Source organism: Bidens hawaiensis, unplaced genomic scaffold (assembly GCF_021521415.1).
Source record: "Bidens hawaiensis isolate Kalapana, Puna unplaced genomic scaffold, B.hawaiensis_p1.1 tig00023631_1, whole genome shotgun sequence".
Lineage (NCBI taxonomy): Eukaryota > Viridiplantae > Streptophyta > Magnoliopsida > Asterales > Asteraceae > Bidens > Bidens hawaiensis.
This window is the reverse complement of record NW_027505036.1, coordinates 69,270-92,898: the sequence shown is the minus strand read 5'-3', so window position 1 is coordinate 92,898 and position 23,629 is coordinate 69,270.

Below are 23,629 nucleotides of genomic sequence, written 5' to 3'. Positions count from 1 at the left end.
AAATACAACCGACCATCAACCCCTCCAGCAACATAAGAATCATATATGGATCTGGTTGACAAAGTCCATGACCCGTATTGTGACACCCGACATTTTCAGGTTAACTCCGTTATCTCGGTTAACTTAGTTAGAAAACACATATGTATATCACATGATTACACACACGAGTCTATCTACGAACGTTGGTGGTCTAATAAAAATAACAAGCATGGATAAATAATAACATGATATATTTATATGAACTATGTGATATGTGTTCATATGTTAACCTTACATGCTATTCTTGTTGCATGTTGTAATATATTACGTGCCTACATCTAATATTAGTAAATACTATAAGATGTGTCTACATGTTACACATATATTATTATGAGTGGAAAATGATTAGCATAAGTTTGGTAAAGAAGATATCTTAATGAAAATCAATTAGTGATGTATTGATGGCATGTAATGATGCATTATGAGTACACTTAAGACGCCAATATGTTACTAAACCCTTGGCTATATTTCTTCTTCTCTTCCTTTTCTCATTTGGCCGATATTACAGACACACACATCCATCATTTTCGTTTTTATCTCAAGAACACACACATAGACTTTGTTTTGGAGTTGGATCAAGAACAAAACCAAGGAGGCTAAATGGGTTGATTTGTTTGCATACATAAGTAAGTGATTGTGATTATATCTATTGTCCATCTCTTTTTAATTAGGGTTATGGAAACCCAGTATCCAAATAACTAGTAAACTAATCACACTAAAATATGAAGATTGATCATGTTGATTCTGAGTCTGTGATTAGTTTGAAGTTTTTGCAAAAACCCTAGATGATCCGAAAAATCTTTGTAATATGGATGATATACTATGTGTATGATGATACGTGGTTGTTATTTGATGGATTTCAACCCAGGGTACGTCGTAAACATGATTTACATGAGTTCTAGATGTAACCATTTTGTAACAGATTCGTTCTTGCTTCTCTGGTTAACTATAACTTGATGATAGCTAAGTGTTTTTGGTTGATTTTTGATCCTACAATGTAATACTTTGAGTCTAGTTCCCAAATGTTAAATTATGGGATTTGTGGACGAGTTTTGAACAGTTTTTTATGATTTTACAAAAACGTGTGTCAAGGCTGTTACGGGGATTGATACACTGACCTTGAATCCCGGCGTCATAACTTCCTCTTGACAAGTCCAATTTCACTTATGGAACTTCATATTTGAATGAGGATTCTAACTCAATTAGCGTTGCTTGATTTGGTTAAGTATTGAATTTTAACCAAATAAAAACTTTATGTTGCGCACTCAAATAGCTGCATGTATCTTTTGGTGTTAGATGAATTTTCATGATTTTTGTGAATTGGAAAAATATAACAAAAATTGTTTTACAAGCCTAAGACATGTAATCTTCTGTTGTAAAATTTTCATAATAAAATTCTATGGTTTGGCTAGCTAATAAAATACGTCTTTGCATGTCAAAATTTGTCATTATAAATCAGAATCTGAGTTATGTTAAACGATGGCATGCTTGATCTATTTGTCTATACTTGGCTTATGGTTGATGTAAAAACTTCATTTGCACTTTTGACATTAATGTAATCACCAACGTGTTGTCGGGTCAACTCCGTCAAACCATTGGTCAAAGGTGGACTTTGGTGTTAAAAAAACTCAAACTATTGGTTAAAGGTCAACTTTGGTCAAAAGTCAATGAAAGTCAAACTTAATCAAACACAATAAACAATGGGATTGTTTGGATATAGAACCATCATACATATACTCACGTACTCGTATACTATAGGATACTTGTACGGGGAACTCTACGTTTAGTTGTTGACTTTTACTTAGCGCGCATCCGAGGTTAGTTTCACAACCCCTCTCTTTTACTTACTCATTTTGGGGGAGAAAGCATGCACATGCATTTTGGATATTGTAAGACTATTTATCTCATGGATACTTAGTGCAATTACCAACTGAAAGTCCTCACACACATCGGACCGTTAACTAAGGTTAACTGTGTAACATTCGTTACTTTTCAAAACCCGAAAACCCAACCCATTTTTTAATTTTTGATTTTTGTTATAAAGATATATATAAATATATATTTATATCTCAAGTTTCGTTAATGTATTTATTATTCGTAAATTTGGTTTGTATTCGTATTTGTATTTGAATCCGCCAACCTGACCCGTTGGGTCGTTTCGATTTATTGTTGTTTATAATATTTACCATTAATAAAGTATTTCCGACATTCGAAGTTCATTTTTTTTTCATACGTTTAATATTCCCGTCAACCAATATTTTTCGAACCTCAAGCTATGAGGCATAATACGAAAATGATACAAATATAATTTCATATACTTTTAGCAAATTTTATAACTTAAAGGTTTATTAATGTAAATATAAATTTTGTTATAGTTTTAATTGAAATGAAAGTTGAGGGACCGGCATTGTAATTTACCAAAAGTATAATCATTTTATAAAAGAAACCAACTCTCCCCCTGTGACCATCGTTTTACCGGCCATCGGAGCCGCCGTCACCGGCGACGGCTCCGGCTATTCAAAACCCATTTAAATCGCTAGTTTTGACCCAAAAATTTAGCCTAACGTATTTTGACGTCGATAATCAACATCAATTAACAATTTAATTGTATTATATATGACCATAACCGCCATTATAATACCGTTAACCTCGCCGGAATATTAGCCAAAAGCAATTAACGTGAATCACTCGTCCCCTGCTCCAATTACATGTATAAATACGATTCTAACATCAAACTAAACTTGCTCACAATCTAATAACACCCTCACTTATCCTCTGTAATCGTTAATTAATTCATCCAAGTTCATTCCGGCCAACTCGTCGTTCACCACCATTCTGGCAACCTTAAAGATAATTGTTATATGGTTTTAATCTGCGACCTTACGTAAAGCAAAACCCCTAACATGATTTATTCAAACATGGAACGAAACCAGAGAATTGAAAATCTAGGGTTTTTGATTAAGAAGATGATCCAAAATGTTAGTTTATAAATAATCAATTTTGTATATAGACTGAAAGTTGTAATTGGTCTTGTGGTTAAAGCTCTCATGTGGAAACAATGAGTCCTGCGTTCGAAACTCCGTGTCAGCTTGTATTTTTTTGTTATATTAATAGTAATACACTGTTTTAGTTAGTTTATATATTCAATAAAAACGATGGTTAACTTCATGGTCTTGCAGTAAACACACCCGACTAAACCCCTTTATTTTAATTAAATGTTTTAGTTAATCTTTTATATTATTAAATCTAATAAATCATTTTAAAATCATAATTAAATTATAAAAATTAGTTTAAACTAAATAAAAATTTTATAAATTAAGTATAAAATATATTACACTATTTTCGCTTAAAAACCGAACTTCCACTCTCGTAAAATGTTAATTAAACTGTTTTAGTTAGTTTATATATTCAATAAAAATGATGGTTAACTTCATGGTCTTGCAATAAACAGACCCGGCTAACCCCCTTTATTTTTATTAAATGTTTTAGTTAATGATATTATTAAATCTAATAAATCATTTTAAAATCATAATTAAATTATAAAAATTAGTTTAAACTAAATAAAATTTTTATAAATTAAGTATAAAATATATTACACTATTTTCGCTTAAAAACCGAACTTCCACTCTCGTAAAATGTTAATTAAAAATCGCTAAAGCTCAATATCGTAACGTTTAAAAATATAAAAAAAACTCATTGCCGTTACACGTTAAGTAGTTTTCAACTTGTAATTATTAATTCAAGAATCCCGAATATGTTAAACCTTGCTTCTTCGCCAATGAACTAATAATATTATATATTATTAATCACCATCCCCTTAAAACATAAATATTAATATAATAATCAAAATCTATAAAACTATTAAAATAATTCCCAAACTTTCAACATAAGTTTATACTATATTTAACCCTGTTAGATTATCGATTGAGTCTCGTATTTATTTATCATAGTTAGTGCGGACCGTTCTTTTGGGCTTTTGTGACGCTTTCGGTTCCTTGCCATTTTCAATATTTTCAACGATCTCGGATTTCCTTATCACATTAATTCATAAGGTGAGTTTTCATAACCCCCTTTTTCCTCTTTTAACGTTTTGGGGTGTAGCACGTCCAAACTTGGTTTTCTTGTGTCAAACTAAAATTCACATGCGTGTTTTGTATGTATTTGTTTTGTATCATATTGCTTGTGAACTATGTGATTATGTGCTAGTTGTTTAATATTTTTGTTGGTGGAGACTCATACTCATAGTGGGAGGGTCCGACGGGACGTACCTGCGCCGTCCATTTGTTAATGGCGGTATCATACACATACACATAGTGGGAGGGTCTGACGGGACGTACCCGCGCCGTCCATTTTTAAATGGCGGTATCATTATCATTATTCTATACTCCAAGTAGCTCGGCAAACGGGGGTTCCTTAGTAGATTTGACTTATGTCAAGCGAACGGGAATATCATGTATTTACTTTTCTTTTGCTTTATGATTGAGACGATACATCTTGACTTGTGAATTTTACACTTTTCGTACTATATACTATGCAAAACTTTATGAATTCTCACCAACATTATTGTTGATAAAATATATTATTTTAAATGTGATGCAGGTCGAAATTTAAGGATTGAAGACTAGAGTAATTGGACCATTAGGTTACTAGAAACGAAATTCAAAGTTTATTGTATTAGTATCTGATTGTGTATTTGTGATGTATTGAAATGAAATAAATATAATTATTGTCGCTTTAATAGCGTTATGAGCTTATAAGTGATCTGTACGTCACACTCGGGCATATTCCGCTTTAGCCGGGGTGTTACAAACTGACTAGGTAATATTGAGTAGTACCACTGGGTTTGACAAACCCCACGCCCGTCAGTGTCTCTATCTTGACTCGAGGTCGAATGGGTGCAACATTGACCTATACACATTGCCAAGTTATGGTAAGACTTGGCGGAAGTCACAAACGAACATATGTCAGCTTCGGTCGTGCTGGACCCCACACTATTGTATCATGATATCTAGAGTAATTAACTAGTAATAATCTGTTTGCAATATATGCACATTTAGATGACTATTTTATTTATAAATCTGTGAACTCACCAACCATTTTTTTGACACTTTTAAACATGTCTTTCTCAGGTTCCTAAGGTTCACATCAGGAGTTAGGATGCATAATGGTTTCATGGGTTTTATTAAGCATTAAAGCATGTTTTGGGTTTAATGAATTGTAATGTCTGGGCGTCTAGTTGTGCATTCATGTTTTGAAACGTATACTTGTTTTACGCTTTCGCAAACGCAAATCATACTTTAACTGTATTTTCAAGTTATCAATGCGTAATACTAACTGACATTTTCATTATTAAATGATTGTTCAATATGACACGTGGTTAGATCCTTGTATGTCACGTATCTCGTGGTAAAACCCTGTTAGTCAAAATTTGAGGGTGTGACACGTATTGATGGAGGGCTTTATGCGTAATACATTACAGTCATCATCTTTGCGTCATGATGAACAATATTTTAGTACTGGTTCCTTGTAGAGAAATACAACAAATTTATTATAATCAAACAGCATTTTTCGTAATACATGAAATCTAAATTGGTAACATACCCATGCCAATAGCATGATTGAAACTGATGATACTACTGTCAGCATAAGCAAAAGATCAATAAATCCGGCACATGCCATTTTCTGGTCTTCTTTAATCAGATATTATATTTCCTTTGAAACTATTGCAAAGGATATATATAAGACTATGCTAGTATAGGGAAAAACCCAAAAGAGTATTAGTAATAAACGATTGATTCTACGCATAATATGCTACCATTTTACATGCATGCAAATCTTTAATTTTCATTACTATATTTATATTTATTAAAGGAGTGAATCATAGAAATGTAAAATTATGAATTGGTGATTTGAAGATTTATATCTTAAAATAAATTGCTTGGAAGTGTATAATCGAACGGATACGAATTTTCATTCGGTAGAGTATTCATGACCCGTGCGTTTGTCTGACAAAATCTTAATAGACGAACACAAACAAGATCTCGTTGAGTTCGTTTTAGTTTGTTTACAGCCCTAATTACATTATTGTGTTTCAATTTTTTTAGAGCTTTATCCCATTTTCAAAAGAAACAAGTATCCGCCCTTCTAAATATACTCATAACTCATATAAAAAACAACTATAAAATATAGTAGCATTGCATAAAAAAGATAAGTTTGAATATTTATTCATAGTTTAATAGGGACGAAAAACATAAATAATATTAAAAAAACACCAAGTGACATTTCATGCGAAACAACAACACACCCCTCAGCCTAGGTTGCATGGAAATGCCTAGCATGGTTGAGTCCCCATCCCGGGATGTATACGCCGGTGAAACTCTGCCGTAACATTTCCCGGCCGATTCTGATAAATCGGGGAGAGGCCGTAAAACGTCTCCGGGCTTGGATACTGCTTAATCAAAGTTTCAGAAATGTTTCCTTTGAAAGAACAAAGGACAAAATTGTAGAATTCCAGCGCCGGTAATATGGATTCTGCCGGAAAACCATTGAAGAAGAAGGAAGAAAGAGAGGAGGTTGCGGCTGTGGAACATGTCTTAGTTTTTTAGGGTTAAATAATTTTAGGTTTAACATTTAACCCTTGATCTTTCACTTGTTTGCATTTAGTTCCTAAAACTTGTTAACTTTTACATAAAAAAATTAAAAAGTGTTAGATTGGTTATGCATTTTAACATTTAACCCTCTCTATCTACAATAGTTTACATTTGGTCCTTCAACTTATAATTTTATACATAAAATGTTTAAAATTGACATTATATATATAAAAAATGTTATATACGTATGTATGTATGTTTGTATGTATGTATGCATATTGATAATTAATTACCTATGGTTGATGCAATGTTTTTGGAATTCACACTTTACATCAATATATATATCTATTTTGGACTTTGTTTAATATATTTGCCGTACATTTGCTGTACTCGTATCTTTGATTTTTGAGTTTTGTTATACCCCTTCCTGTGCTACATAGCCTCCAGCACCAAAAAAGTCCATGACCCCAAACTCAATTCTTGTTAGTCCTCACTCTTAGGTGAATCGGTGGTAGGGAATTTGCAGATGGAAGGAATAGTGCTTTTCAAAATTACAGGTTCCAATGGTTGTGTTGGTATGACTAGTGATTGGTTAGATAAGGTAAAGTTTGATTCGTTGGAAAAGGAGATTGCTTAACAATTTTCTATGAAGACTGGTGCATTCCACCTCTTCTACATGCACAAAGGCAAAAAACTTTACTTACGAATAAAAACTCGTTGCTGACATGTTTAAGGGTGATAGGGAATGAAGTTGTGGACATTGGTGTGGAAAAGCGAGAGTGGCTATTACTTGAACATATTCATTCTTTTGTATGAAACCCTCAGTGGTCCAATTGCATCTTGAAATATCTGTTAAAACAATTTACATATACCCCCCTACTAACTTTGTTTATTGTATATACCCAACCTACAAAATAAATTATACATATATATATATCCCCTTTCTTAAATCCTTTAATATCAAATATACCCATTTTGATATATATTATTAAAAATACTTTGACTAATGACTATTTTACTCCTTTTTTTCTTTTTTTCTTTTTTTCTTTTTAGCCAAAACTAAAATTGACATCATTATCCGCATGTGCATCCAACTTCTGTCTATAACCCCCAACGGGATTAACCAGCATCCTTATATCTGTATCATTTCTAGTACACACAAGCATCCTCTTCACACCAAAGAGGATGATTTTAGAGTTTACTATCGTTTAAAAAAGGTACGACCGCTTCCGTTTGACCTCGGTTAAGTTTCGGTGGCGGTGGTCACCTGATTTCAAATTTGTCCGATTACCAGAGCCGGTAAAATTGCAGCGACGATAAATTAAAGGGATTAGAGGGATCATTTTGCAACATCTTCTCCCTCATTCCAAACATGGTTCAAATCTGGAGGCACCACCCTGGTCTTCCGCCGTTGACCATGGAAATCGTGAATCATGTATGTAACTGAGAACCTTGAATTGTCAATCGAGAAAGGAACATGGAGAAGTGACGTGAGGTTGAAGGCTCACTCAAACTTAAACCAAATACTACTAAATAGATAGCGGTAAGTGGGTATCAAACATGAGGAGTTTGTGGAAAGTGTGTTAATAAGTAGCTCGACGATTAACTAAGATAAATGTAAATAACGAAAAAGTAATTTCCAAGTTGGTTTTGATTTGATTTTAAAAACTAAATTAAACTAAAAGAAAGTTGTAAGTGAATAAATAAGCAAGCATTCCTCTCGGGTATTGCTCAACACTCTTGTTAACATTCAATGGATAAACCGTAATATCTCGGTTTTGTGTACATGCAATTGTTTGTGATTAATCAAGAACTAAGTACTCGGATTCCTAGAATGCGAGGGTGTTACTTAACAATCAATCAATACTATTATTCCTAGTTCTTCCCACTAAATCTCGATTGTCAACGACACCAAGAACATATGGCTCAAAACTAGATATAAACAATATGGACAAGCTACAAACAATCACACCGACACATGATTATACTAACATTGACATTTAGATAATCAATCCAAGTTCAAGAACAATAAACAAAAGTGATTTGCAAATAACCTTACATTCCAACAGAAATACCAATGAAACTAGCCACTCATGGCTCGAGAGATCATTCTTGCATCAAGTATCTTGTTTATAACAATCTGACATATAAACAAATGAATACAATCACCCAAAACAGTGTTATTGTCTTCAAAAATCGCCTCCAAGCAGTCCCAAGTGAAAAGGTAAGTGAAAAGACACCCATAAATGGCCTAAAAAGTGACCCAAACTCAGCAGTTACGAGTCGGACCGTGGGCCATGGTCCAGTTAGGGTGCCCGGAATGCCACGGTACGGTGCATTCTGTTGGTTTTGGTGCCCGTTTGACCGTGGCCCACGGTCAACATCGTGGATCATGGTGGAGCTCTTCATCAATTTCTTGTTTTCTTCATATCTTTCTCGTTTTAACTCCGTTTTCTTCGCCGTTTTCGCCCACGTTCTCGTAATTTCATCCTCTACCTCCTCCTACCTGAAAACATATGAGTAACAATAGTAAACTAATTCCATGAAATTAAATTGGTCAATCAAATACATTTGTATCTTTTAACTCGTTTAACAACTTCCCTACGAGTCACTCGTCACATTCCCACACTTAACCGTTGCTTGCCCCCAAGCAACACTTCAAACAACAACTGTTTTTAAACTACAACCACCATACATACCAACAATTCTGGTTTAGTAAAGGTCCCAAGTCTTACCCTATTCCCTCGTTACTATAGGCTTGCACTAGTATACTTGATATTATATTTAATCCATAGAATTCTAATCAAACCTAACATGATTTCTGTTTTTACCCACACATAACATACCTCCACACATTAACTCTCTTCTTGGTGATCATTCACATGTTTTCAATCATAACCAATTCTCCTTGCATACGCTTGTACTACTGTCAAATCTCCACCTATATAAATGCTTTGACACAAATGCAAATCAAGAGGACTTAAAACAGGTTATAATGGGGCAAGGTGTAAGGGTATGGAATGAGAATATTGAAAGTAGCTAAGGCTATCTGATCCGGCTTATTACATCAAAACTAAGTAAACAATAAAATAAACAACTATAAACATTACTAACTTGCAGCTCAACACTCACTACACCTTACTTCGAACATTGACTCTCAACTTTTTCTTTCTTTTTTTTCTCTTTTTTCATTTTTTTTCTTTTTTTTTCATTTTTTTCCTTTTTTTTAATTTTTTTTCAAGTAAACATAATACTTAATACTTCCTATTGATTAGTACAATAACAATTACAAATACAAAGAAATACCTATTAAGCCGGATCGTCTCGCAAAATAACATCGGGGTTGATCAAATCAAAAAGAATAGGCCTAATACTGTTTTCTACGGGAACCAACCCCTCGCCCCTCTCATTACCCACACTCGAGCTCATCCAGACGAGGCTTAAACCTAATTGCCTCTATCACTTTCGCACTTATGCTAAGCTAAGGTCTCGAAATGCATTGATCGCATAAGTTCTAACGGAGAAAAACCAATCTATCACCGCTCTTCACTTTCCGAATACACAAGTGGATATGGACATGTTATGCAGGTTATTGTACTGAAAGCATGCTAACCTTGACTAAAATACTGCTCAACCTCGTTTTTAAAAACAACTAAGCAAACTTGACCTTTAGGGAATTGTGACCATGAAAAGGGACCAAAACCTTAGCCCGCCATCTTACCACTTTCCGACTTTCTTTAAATTTTTAATTTTTAGTTTTTTATTTTTTTTCTCTTTTCTTTTTCTTTTTTTTTATGAAAAATTTTTAAGAACTAAAAATTCCCCCATCCCCACACTTGGGATACATTGTCCCCAATGTATGGTTTTGAGAAATTTAAAACAAAGACTACTAATTAAAAACACCACCTCTTTTCATAAAAAACCCGTGTTGTCCCCAACATAGTGTCGAAGCGAAATCCATAAGAATTTCCCCACACTTGGTTTTTGCTAAGATGGTAACTTAAAATACCATTAATACCAGACAAACTAGAAATTATAAAGCAAAATAAAAATAAAAACATACAAAATGTACAATTACCACCTATTTGAAACTTTTATGACATTCAAAGTGGGTGACTAGCCCACTCCCGTGCAGCCTTCTCGTTATAAGCACGCTCTTTTTCAAGCAACTGTTGCAGGTCTTCCGGAAAACCAGGGTCGGGCCCGAACATCCTCATCCTCCACCCTGTATCATTTAGGTTAGGTGGATGTCTCACTTTTGTCTTCCTTGGTCGGCCACCTTTTTCTGCCACCTTCTCATTCTGTTGTTGTTCAATTTCTTTCTTTTCAACTGACCTGTCAATCACAAAACACTCCATTTTCGTGTGATCCTGTCTCAAGGATACACACTTGTTAACAAAATCTACCTTCAGGCTTTCCTTGTCAACAAGAAGGTCAGTAGTATTTTCAAATAATAATAACCGTTTATCACGATTCCCACATTTAATTCCTAGGGTCCCCTTAGCACAATCAATTACTGCAAGTAAAGTGGCGAGGAAGGGTCTACCCAATATGACTGTGGGTTGCGTATTAGTTACGTTTTTAGCATAATCAAGTACCAAAAAGTCAACTGGGTAACAGAAATCCTCCACATGTACCATCACATTATATATCATGCCTCGGGAAAGTGTATGGGTTTGATCCGCTAAAACCACGGTGGTGTTTACTTTTTGTAACGGACCAAACTCATACTGATCATATAAACTACCAGACATGACCTGTAAGTACCTGCACACTAGCACAACACGCGCAAAACTGACAATAACAATTTAAACAAAAAATACAAAAATAACACACGTTGCGCACTACTCCCCGGCAACGGCGCCAAAATTTGACGTGAGGTCGAAGGCTCACTCAAACTTAAACCAAATACTACTAAATAGATAGTAGTAAGTGGGTATCGAACACGAGGAGTTTGTGGAAAGTGTGTTAATAAGTAGCTCGACGATTAACTAAGATAAATGTAAATAACGAAAAAGTAATTTCCAAGTTGGTTTTGATTTGATTTTAAAAACTAAATTAAACTAAAAGAAAGTTGTAAGCGAATAAATAAGCAAGCATTCCTCTCGGGTATTGCTCAACACTCTTGTTAACATTCAATGGATAAACCGTAATATCTCGGTTTTGTGTACATGCAATTGTTTGTGATTAATCAAGAACTAAGTACTCGGATTCCTAGAATGCGAGGGTGTTTCTTAACAATCAGTCAATACTACTATTCCTAGTTCTTCCCACTAAATCTCGATTGTCAACGACACCAAGAACATATGGCTCAAAACTAGATATAAACAATATAGACAAGCTACAAACAATCACACCGACACATGATTATACTAACATTGACATTTAGATAATCAATCCAAGTTCAAGAACAATAAACAAAAGTGTTTTGCAACTAACCTTACATTCCGAGAGAAATACCAATGAAACTAGCCACTCATGGCTCGAGAGATCATTCTTGCATCAAGTATCTTGTTTATAACAATCCGACACATAAACAAATGAATACAATCACCCAAAATAGTGTTATTGTCTTCAAAAATCGCCTCCAAACCGTCCCAAGTGAAAAGGTAAGTGAAAAGACACCCAAAAACGACCTAAAAAGTGACCCAAACTCAGCAGTTACGAGTCGGACCGTGGGCCACAGTCCACACCGTGGACCACGGTCCAGTTAGGGTGCCCGGAATGCCACGGTACAGTGCATTCTGTTGGTTTTGGTGCCCGTTTGACCGTGGCCCACGGTCAACATCTTGGACCACGGTGGAGCTCTTCCTCAATTTCTTGTTTTCTTCATATCTTTCTCGTTTCAACTCCGTTTTCTTCGCCGTTATCGCCTACGTTCTCGTAATTTCATCCTCTACCTCCTCCTACCTGCAAACATATGAGTAACCATAGTCAACTAATTCCATGAAATTAAGTTGGTTAAGCAAATACATTTGTATCTTTTAACTCGCTTAACAGCTTCTCTACGAGTCACTCGTCAAGAATTAGAATGGAAGCTAAAAACCCACAATCATAGGGTGCTAGGAGAATGAATCGTTAATTTTTTAATCCTAATAAGGCATTCTGGTCATAACTTGTAATTTTATAAAAGAAGGGGATATATATAATTAAAGTTTTAGGGTTGGGTATATATGTAATTAGGTTCTAAATAAGGGGATATGTATAAATCTTCCTTTCAAAATTATCCATAATATTTGTATTAGAATTTAGAAAACTATAACTGATCCGCATACCACTAAGACTATGTGTAGTGATTTTAGCAAAATGTTTAGTTAAAATGTCATCTAGACGCCACGTAGGCAAAAATAAATTTACTAAAACCCCTTTTAAATCAATTGTATTGGTTTTAACTAATTGCAATTATTAGTCAATTATTTTTTATTTACTTAACATTTTATTGAATAAACATAATAATTCAAATAATAAAACCACACAATATAATAATAAAACACTTTAATAAAATAAAGTTAAAAGCACATAGAAAAAAAAGTTACTTATAATAAGGAAAAAAGTTCCTTGAAATAAAAAAGATACTAGAAAAAAAAAACAGAATACTCGTTGGCATGATGTTAGGCACAGATTTCGTTCTTCATTCGCTCAAATATAGCACGACTTTGGGTGGTAATGCTGTTGAAGTGGGTGAGTTTGGTTCGTATAGCACGTCGACCATTTCCTGGAGACCTTAGGCCTAACACGAATCTACTATTATAATAAAGCAAGCTTTTTATTGGACACGTGTCAGTCACATACAGCATTCCCTTTTTCATTTCTACTTGGATGTTTTTTTGACATCTGGCATTACCAGAAGCCAGAACGTTGATTTTGGAACACAGCGGTTTTTGCGAGACCCGCGCTTCAAAAAGATCATGAAGAAAAATTCTGACGTGTCATTCATCTGTTTGATTTCTAAACGTAAACGTAGTAGTGGTTGAGGGAAGCTTTCTTATACAACCTGCAACCTCTAATTCTAATTATCAATCAATCAACATGATCAAAGTCCTCACCAGTTTTCATCACCTTCTAAGTTGGTGTTTCTAGATAAAAATTAAGCAGAAACCACCATGACCGAACATTCAGACTAGCTTCTAGATAGTAAGTTGGTTTCACTGTTTCAGACTTGCTTTAATTGTGATCGGGTGTGAAGCATAATTAGGTGCCTTTGACGATTTCCAAACTAATCGTCTGCCTTCTTCTCGTTCTCTTTTCTAAGGATTTAAGGCTACATACATATAAGCAGGTATATTAATGTTTTTAGCTTTTAGTTTAATACTTCATTGGAAAAAATTTCTATATATTTAGACACACATCTTATGATAGCTCATATGAAATCTGTGTATGGGAGCAAGTAGTAATTTTAAAATTAAAAAAGAAAAGATGCACTCCTAAACCGGCTCAGGTTGTGTTATCAATATTATGTATAAATAACAGAAACTTTCAATTCAAAAATCATAGCCTCATTGATTATTTTATAGTAGACACTTTTGTCCGATTTGATTATGAACGGTTCAGTATTAAACTCTGAATCATACATTACTATTAAGTATACTCAAAGCAATGTTGAAAAAAATAATTAAAGTCATGATTTATTTTGATTATCACTGCAAGAAAATCCCGGTAAGATGTTATAGTGATCCATACTTTTATAAAAAGTAAGATAAAGATTTGGTTGGAGGTAATGAAATGAAGGGGGAGAAGGAATGAAATGGACTATGGAATGAAATGGATCATTACATTCCTTTGTCTTGTTTGGTTAACGTATCGGAATAAAATAAATAATTACTTTATGTTGTTTGGTATCCGAAAAAAATTGTAGGAATGAAATAGAACACTTCTATCTCAAAATACTTTTTACACAAAAAAAAAAGAAAAAAAAAACCTACAATGGAGATGGTGGTAGCTCTGCAACGAAAATAGTGGTGGTGGTGGTCAGGTGGTGGTAGAATTGGTAGTGATGGCAATGGTAGTATGGTATGGTGGTGGTGGTGGCCCGTCAACGACATAGGTGGTGTCGGTGATGGTCAGGCAACGACGATGACAATAGTTGCGACAGTTACGACGACGTTGGCAGCGGCGGTGACCGTGGTAACGCTGGTGGTATGGTGGTGGTGACAGTGGCGGCTATAACATTTTGGGTTTTTATCGTATTCGTTTACTTCACTTTATCATTGTACGAACCTATTTCGGATCCAAATATTTAATAAAACCTTGCATTTATTGTAACATCCTAGAAAAATCCATATTTATTTTGGACTAAAAATGTCAACTTTGAAAGTTGGAGAATTAAAATAATCTCAAAATCAAGTAATGGGAAAAATGAGATAAGGAAAAATTAAGCATCTTATGTTTAAGGAAGTAGGAAATCCATCCCACATGAATAGATGGAAGAAAAAGGGAAGCATTCCATGGGAATAAATAAGGAATGGAATTTTCATCCCACATGGAAACATACAAAGAAATGGAAGCTCTTTATAAGGAAGCAAGTTTTCATAGAAATGTTTTAATGTGGCTAACCACTCGCCATAGTCTTAGCGGAGGGTGTGAAGCACCCGACGCGCACGCGCACGGACTCGGACTCGGACTCGGGCGATAGGCGTAATGTGGCGTTTTGATGGCACACTTTCGAAGCACCCGACTCGGGCGATGGGCGTAATGTGGCGTTTTGATGGCACACTTTGCACTTCGCACGCTCGCATCGCCGCGAGCCGCTTTAGTAGTTTTGGAAATGGAAGTATGATCAAGAAATGACAAGTTATCAAAGACGAGGGACCAAAAGTTGAAAATCGGATTTCAGGACCCATCGCGCTACGCGATGAGCCCAGAAAGATCACCATCGCGCTACGCAATGGAGTTGCATGAGTCACCAGACACGTGTCGCAACGAGGGACACGTGGCAGACGTTAGGGCTGAATCAGCATGCCACGCGTCAAAACCTGACATCGCGCTACGCGATGCCCTAGTAGAAAGGACCATCACGCTACGCGATGGTTCCCAAAATCGGCTATAAAAGGGGAGGCTCATGGCACTTCCATTCTCACACCAAAACACCACCACTCACACACACTTAGCATCGAGAAGCGTGCCGACCTTGTAGTGCGTTCCAAGCCCCGAAGTTCTGACGATTTGAGCCTCGATACACGATAGAAGTAGAAGCGCTGCCCGTACAAACTTAGGCATATAAACTCCAAATACCGCATAAGGTAGGGGTTCTGCCTAAATATTATTTTTTATTATATTATATGGCTTGGACCATAGTCAGGGGTATAGCCCAAAACCTTGATCATGATTATGTTTATAATAGCTTTATACATACAAATGTTATAGTTAAAAAATGTTTCTTCCTGATTAAGAAACATAAGCTTTTACATACAAGCAGATATAGTAGTTTCTTCACAACTAAGAAATGTAAGATTTTACATACAAGGGTTATAGTCAATTCAATGTTTCTTCTTGACGAAGAAACCTGTCAATTGATGTTTCTTCATGAAGAAGAAACTCAACACATGATTTGTAAATAAATGAAAAGATTATGAGTCTAAATATTTTACTCAAACAAATGATCAGTCAAGGTTTAAAGCTATCAAAACCAGACTAAAGGTCTGTAGCTGGATCAAGAGACGATCCGAGTATTTATATAAACTTATGTTATTACATAGATCAATCATTCATTCACAAGGGTTTTCAAACGAGATCACCACATCATTCAGAAAAGACAATCACAATCATAGGTGAATACGTTAAACCTTTTACGGTCAGATAAACCGGTTGTTTATCTTAAACAGTCAGTCAAATATGAGATTACGTGATCTCTGCATTTTAAGGGATTACGTGATCCCTAAGTTACAAGGTAGATAATAAAAGCAACTCAGACCGAGTACACATGTGTCTGGATCCAAACATATCTGTTAACCTATCAATCAAGGCTACGTGAACGCAGGCTAACATACATAACGAAAGTTCTCCAATGAGCATCAGTTATTGGAGAACCATAATTGTGGGTGTATGGCAGTGGCACAAGTTCCCAGAAATAAGAGACGTTTCTGCTGAGTTTGTTCCAAAACTATCTTGTCAGTTAAATGTTTTCAGAGTCAACGATTCACCAGCATATCACTGACGTATATTTTCCCCCTCATTACAGGAAAGCAAGTATAGCACAGATAGCAAGGGATAGGAGTCACTCTTGGAGATAGATGCTCGCAGATAGAGATGACTCAGTTTTTAATAAATAAAATATTGTAAACAAGAATAAACAAAGGTTTGTAAATCAAATACTTGAATATTTATTATTCAAGAGGTTTTCAAAATAAATTAATATAATCAAAGACTTCCGCTAATAACCCGCAACTCTGATATATTTTCAAAACAGGTACCAACTACGGGTGTCACGCCTAGGCCCTAAGTCGGGGTGTGACATTTATGGAGTCATCTAGTTTCCTTATATTCGCTTTAAGCCCTCAATGTTTTAATGATTGTTTATTCACTAACTATAACAAAAATAGTTCATAAATTGATCAAAACCAAACTTTAGGGACCATTATTGCACAAAACTGAAACATGGACCACCTGGACGTCGGAGTGCCGCGCGGTGGTGGACCAGGAGCTGTCCGCACAGCGTCTTGGGGCTGCTGCACGTTTTTTTGGTTCATAATATCTCGTTTCCTAACTCGTTTATGGTATAAAATCGCGTATTTTCGGTATGTTTGAGAGAAGTAAGGACCAAGTAATTGTAATATAACTAAAATATGAATCCTAGTTCTTTATTTACTACCCAAGAACAAATCTTTATGATTATATTCAGAGATTTCATCATAAAAGTCATATCAACTTGCTTAACGGGCCAAAAAGACTAAAATTAGTTCAATTTATGTTTTTATATATAAACAAACCTTAAACCCTTCCACAAATCTTTACACAAACCCTAACCATCATCCTTTCAGCCGTCACCCTCTCCGCCTCTCTCAAATCTCTTCGACTTTTGGTGTTTTGTTGAAGAACCGTTCATTAAACGGTTGACTTTGCAAGACTAAGGACCTTTGACTCGTTATAACTCGTTGTTCGTTCACATTCCGGGTAAGTTGTAAACTGATTTTTTGTTCATAAACATTCTCTAGTCAATAAACTTCAATTAATATCTGAGATTTAAGGGTATTGACTGGTCAATTGCTTTAAAACCCGATAAAGGGTAAAACAGTCAACAACTTTGACTTCTCGTTTTCTCATACTTCTAGTCGGATTCAATGTTCGGTCCAGAAGAATTTTCTTCTCATAATTAAATTTTAAGGGCTCTAACCAAAACCTGACTCCCGACTCGAAGTTCGGATTCTGGTCAGACTCGACTCGTTTAAACATTAATATTGACGTAACTTGAGTTCTACTCATCCGTTTGGATTGATTTCAGCGGCGTTAGGTTCGTTTTTACTTATACTTTCATACTGTTAAGTTTCAAGTGCTGTTGGATATTCTCGTTCGGTGCGTTAATCGGAAGACCTCATATTTAATTATAATATTTTATTAACTCGCTTAATATCTAAGGTGAGTTTTGTCATTCCCCCGTTTTCACATATTTTCAAACGTTTGGGGGCGTATACGTACTTATAGTATTTCATATTATACATATCTTAATCACTAGCAAACGTTGTATTGTGTGTGAATTGCTAGACATAATTGCTATTTGATTACTTGTTTAATTTGCGCATTCGGAGAGGTCCACCATATTCTCATTATAGTATGATCATACGACCGTCTAGTTTTAACCGGCTCCTGATTCGCTTGGCAATGGTTCGCTTGACACTTTATTTGCTCATTGGTTTGGTTTATTTACCACTTTATTTACGTTTTGCTACTTTTCATATTATATATATCATTGCAAAATTGATGACTTGCTCACTCAACATATTTGTTGACAAAACTATTGTATTTTCTACGTATATGCAGGTTATCGTTTAAACTGAAGACTTGGAGTTTTGGATGATTAGTCGAGACTTTAGGAATATCTATCAAGAACAATTTAATTTAAGTATTTGGATTATTTCTATTCTTGTTATGATATATTGTTTTGGATTATTTGGTTATTTATGGATATTGTGATTGGAATTTAATGAATTTAATTATTAGATATTGTCACAATTATTTCATGATAGTTACCTCGAGCTATGAGCAATCATGCTCACGCCCGGTATTTCCGCCTTAAGTTGGGGTGTGACAGCGGCGGATGTAGTGGTGGTGTCGATGGTAGTTGTGGTGGTTGTTGTTAGGTGGTGGTGGTGTTGAGCGGGGCCGTCTTCAAGGATTTAGATACCTCGGTCGAGCCGAAATAAAAAGGCCCATAGCCTTAACAAGTAACAAAATATATAAGCTAATTTTTAAACGACGCTTAATATTATAACAATAAACATAGAAAGGAGAGTGAAACATCTGAAGAATAAGATTTATAAAGATTGAGATTTTTATAAATCTTATATACAAAATATGATTTTATAATTTTATAAAAAAGATATGAGTTATTAAAGCTCATAATAGTCCAAATATTGGAGTCCCAACACCTGCTATCTTGAAAATGTGATTGAGGAAAAGACAAAATATATTATTAAAATCAAATACCGTAATAACTAACGATTAATAATGGTTCATGAAACTCTTCTAACATTGGAAAAAATAAATAGCTTGGTCCTTAGTGATTGGCTTTGTCAACCGCAGAGGAGCCTGGTGGTCAACAGAGAACCAATAGTGACGATCGGCTGGGTTGGTCGTTGTTCAGGTTTTGTTTAGCATTCGCAAAGAATGAAGGAACAAAAAAGGAATTTCAATCGACCACTATTTCTTTTATTTTGCATTGGGTTTTTATTTAATTTTTTAGTTTTTTGTTTTAGTTTGGGCCCAATAATTTAAACTTGATTGAATGAATTATGGATAGAAAAGAATTTTGGCCTAATAATTATAAGATGGTAAACATCAAATCATATTTTTTTAAGTTTTATATTTTTAAATGTATATATAAAAGATATAAATAAAAAAACTTTTGCCCCAAAAAATTACGTGTCCAGGCCGACAGTCCGACCGGCACCACCCTCCAGCCGGCCATGTTGTTGAGAGGCAACACTGCAATATAATTTGGAGTTAAAACATGATTGATTTTCATTTCGTTTTGTTAAGTGTTTCTTAATGAATTAACTTGAGGTTCATGGCTTCATGTAATCATGTTGCACATGCCTTTTGATCTAGTTCTTGGTTAGTTAAAAAAAAAAACTTTAATTTCTAAAATTTTCATTTGCTTTCTGATTTTTATGCAAACTGGTGGGTCTGAATAGTGCGGAAGAAATCAGTTATAATGGTTAAAAAAGCCTATGATGAGGGGATTTCATTGGCAATGTAGTAGATTGGCGGGAAGGAGGTGCTGATCATGACTATGTTCCAATATAATCCATTTGAAGGATTAAAAGATTTAGATATTAGCCAACTTTGATCGAATGCCACATGGATCTCCTTGTAAATTGTTGACTCAAAAAAAGGAGAGGAAAAGCCGGTTATAATATCAATAAAAAAAAAGATGGCACAACAACGGCAGGTATACATACTTTTCTTATTGTGCGTACAATTTAAAACCTTTGAAAGCAATTTATTTTTTCAAATAGGTACCACGAGTCAGATTAGGTGCAGGTGTGGTTCTCCTCATGAAAACAAGTGTGGCTTTAAAAAGAGTCCTTCCAATTCTTGGTGTATTCAGGTATGTTTGAACTTTGATTTTGAAAAGTAGTTAGGTTGACTTTTAGATACACAAGCATATGTCTCTTTTTATACAAAAAACAATCAAACAACTTTTTGTTATAATTTTTTTTTCTTTTAATTTTGAAAACGATGCAGGTATGACACCAACTTGAATGGGTTATATCATATGGCAAGCTAAAAGAATGATGGCCAAATTAGGTATATACAGGAAATTCACAAACCTTTGGTTGTAGCTATTATTGTATCGGTACTCAGTAGGATAATCTTGTGATGAACTGATGATTGTTAATAGCATGTGAGTGTTGAGAAATGTGAAGTCTTATCAATAGATCCCCTAAAATAACCTTAATAAGCATATACTACTAAAATATTTCAACTTCAGCATGCTTTCTTTTGATGTAGTTACAATATAAGTACCATTTTAGTTTAAAATTAAAATAACTTTTCTTGACTTTTAAAGTAAAAGTAGGACCATTAATACGGATAGGTTTTATTGCACATCCATGATTCAAACTGTTTGCAGTGTCTTCCCTTGTGTACATGAAAGATCACAAAATGATTACATGCACATTAACCCGGACATACCTCAGCTCCACCCTATCATTGCAAGGTAACCACATCCTCTTTTTAACTGATGATTAGATACTGTTTATCCATCAGTTCTTTTTATTGTTTTTTTTAATTGAAATGGTATTTCAAAAAATATATTAAACCTACACTAATATTATTGTAGCACTTGCACTATCCCTGAAGTTCTTTTCCTAAGGCTTAAACCCTGCATTTAACTTGTAGGATTCGTTCTGTAAATGTTATCGTGCTTATTGTTTCACCTTATCTTTTTCACCAAGTTTCAGTCAAAATTGTCAATTTAAGGATACTAGTGAAGGTTATCCTTTTTGGAAAACCCGGAGTTGTTCCACCAGTTTTGTTTGATTTCAGTTAAAACCAACAGTGACCACCCTAACCCCTTGGGACCATTATAAGTTAAAAAAATACCAATTTTTTCTGGGTTTCATTGCTTTGTGTTTCTGTTAATGAAGGTCATTTTTTAATTAATAAGTTAAATGAGTTGTGCTTTTATCTTGTTTAGAATAAAATTTTCGGTCAAGGATGACTTTTTAGTTGAAATCGAAGTTTTTGGAAATGTTGACTTTTTTTGGTAAAGTTGATTTTTTTTGTTAGCTTGACAAAAAATTAAATGGAGGTCCATGCCTAATGAGCACTCAATATAATCTTCGAAGGGTTACTGGACAATGAAGGTGGGAGTAAAGTGTTTAGAAGGAAAGCATTTTAATTGTAGAACACAAATTTGTGGATTGGGATTGGTTTCACAAGTTTAACAACTAATATAAAAATGTTTGCTCCATATAAGTCATCAGTTTGACTTTCGTTTTCCAACTGATATTGGATGTGTATATATGTTTGAAAAAGGTTCTTAAATTATTGAGAGAATTGGTTGTTTGTAGCTCTCATTAGTGACTTCAGTTCTCCACATTATCATTCAATTTTTATTTATATATCTCAACTTTTACTTATTTGTTAAGTGTATGTTATTTGATGGTTTGCTCTTTTCAACGTATGCTAAACATAATTGATGTTAATTTTAGATTTTGTTGTACCCAATCCCGTGTATCACACAGGTTTATAACTTAGTTCTTAATAAACTATGATCACATTGTATATTTAGAATAATTAAATATGTGAATTTTTATGGAAATCAAATAGCGCATAACTTTGGAGCCCGTTAAGGCTTTGGCGTAGACTGGGATGGAGAAAAATTAGGGTAGTGGTGTAGTGGTGCATAACTAAAAGGTGGCAGCCACATAAGCCTTATTAGCGCTCCCAAATTGTCCATTACGTCTAGTCTAAGTGCAGACTCAATTATACCCACATATATTATGTCTAGTTCACGACAGACAACGAGATGTTGTTCGCCAGTTCTACGTTCCAGAGGTAACAACACTTAATTACATCTATAGTTACTTTATTTATTTATTTATTTATTTATTTATTTTTTTATATTTTCAATAAATACATAAATAATTTCATAAAACTCAAAAACGATTATAATAAAATGGCAGGCAAGCGGGCAACAAGCTGCGCCGCAACCCCCAACCCCAAAATCCATGCCTTTTAAATTTATACTGATTTTGATGTTACAAGCTACTCAAACTCAATTCCTGTTACTTTTTGTATATATTTGAACACACAAGATTGTTCTTGATAATGGTTGAGTAATGCTATAATTTTGACCTTATACTGGCACAGGATTCTTTTGATTATTATTGTATAAAGCTCGAAACTTTCCCAATTCTTTTTATTCCAATTTCTTGATGTTGTATGTTTTGGTAAATTTTGCAGGACCAGGATATACTGCACACAGCTGAAACTCGGAACATATCATTGCCCTTTGCTTGCAGGCACGGTATTGGCTGCTTGTATAATTCATCTGCCAATTTATACTGTTTGTGTTTCAATTCATTCTAAAAGTTTCTGTCTGCCCATAACACATCTACCATTTTTATTTATAAGGTTTTATTAATTTTTATGTACATTAAGACTCTTTTTTTCGCTACTTCTGCATTTTAAGGTGGTTGTACTAGTTGTGCAGTTCGCATAAAATCTGGACAACTTAGACATAGTATCTTACATTTCTTTTAATCATTTGTGCAGGAAATCAGAGACGACTATGAACTTGAACTAGCCATGGGTGACGAATAAAACCCTTACTTTATTTGTAAATTGTAAACTGTCATTTAAATCGATAATAGTATCGTTTAGTTTTGTGATCTCTTTGTCTTTAAACACGGTTTTATATATATGACATATTTGGCTTCTTGATCATGCAACTGCAAGATTATGAATTACTAAAGAACAGATAGAAACTTGTACAAAAGAAAATTTTGTCTGTCTTTACAACATTCTATGCATATCGTACAATACGCCACAAATTCACTATCTCAGCCTATATTATTCACAGTAACAATGTATTTTAATCCAACATTACTGCAAACAAATACAGCAGTCCTAACCTGCAGATTCACATCATATTGCACTTCTCCTTGATTATCTGTTTTACCTTCTTGGATGAAACCCGGGCCTGCCTTCGTATTAACTTTTCTTGCTGTCAAGTCATTAAATTTATCAGATTATATAAATCACTAAAAAATTCATTGCAACAAATGTTTTCATACATTTTTTAGATGAAACGGACAGAGAATCATTAGCCTACCTTG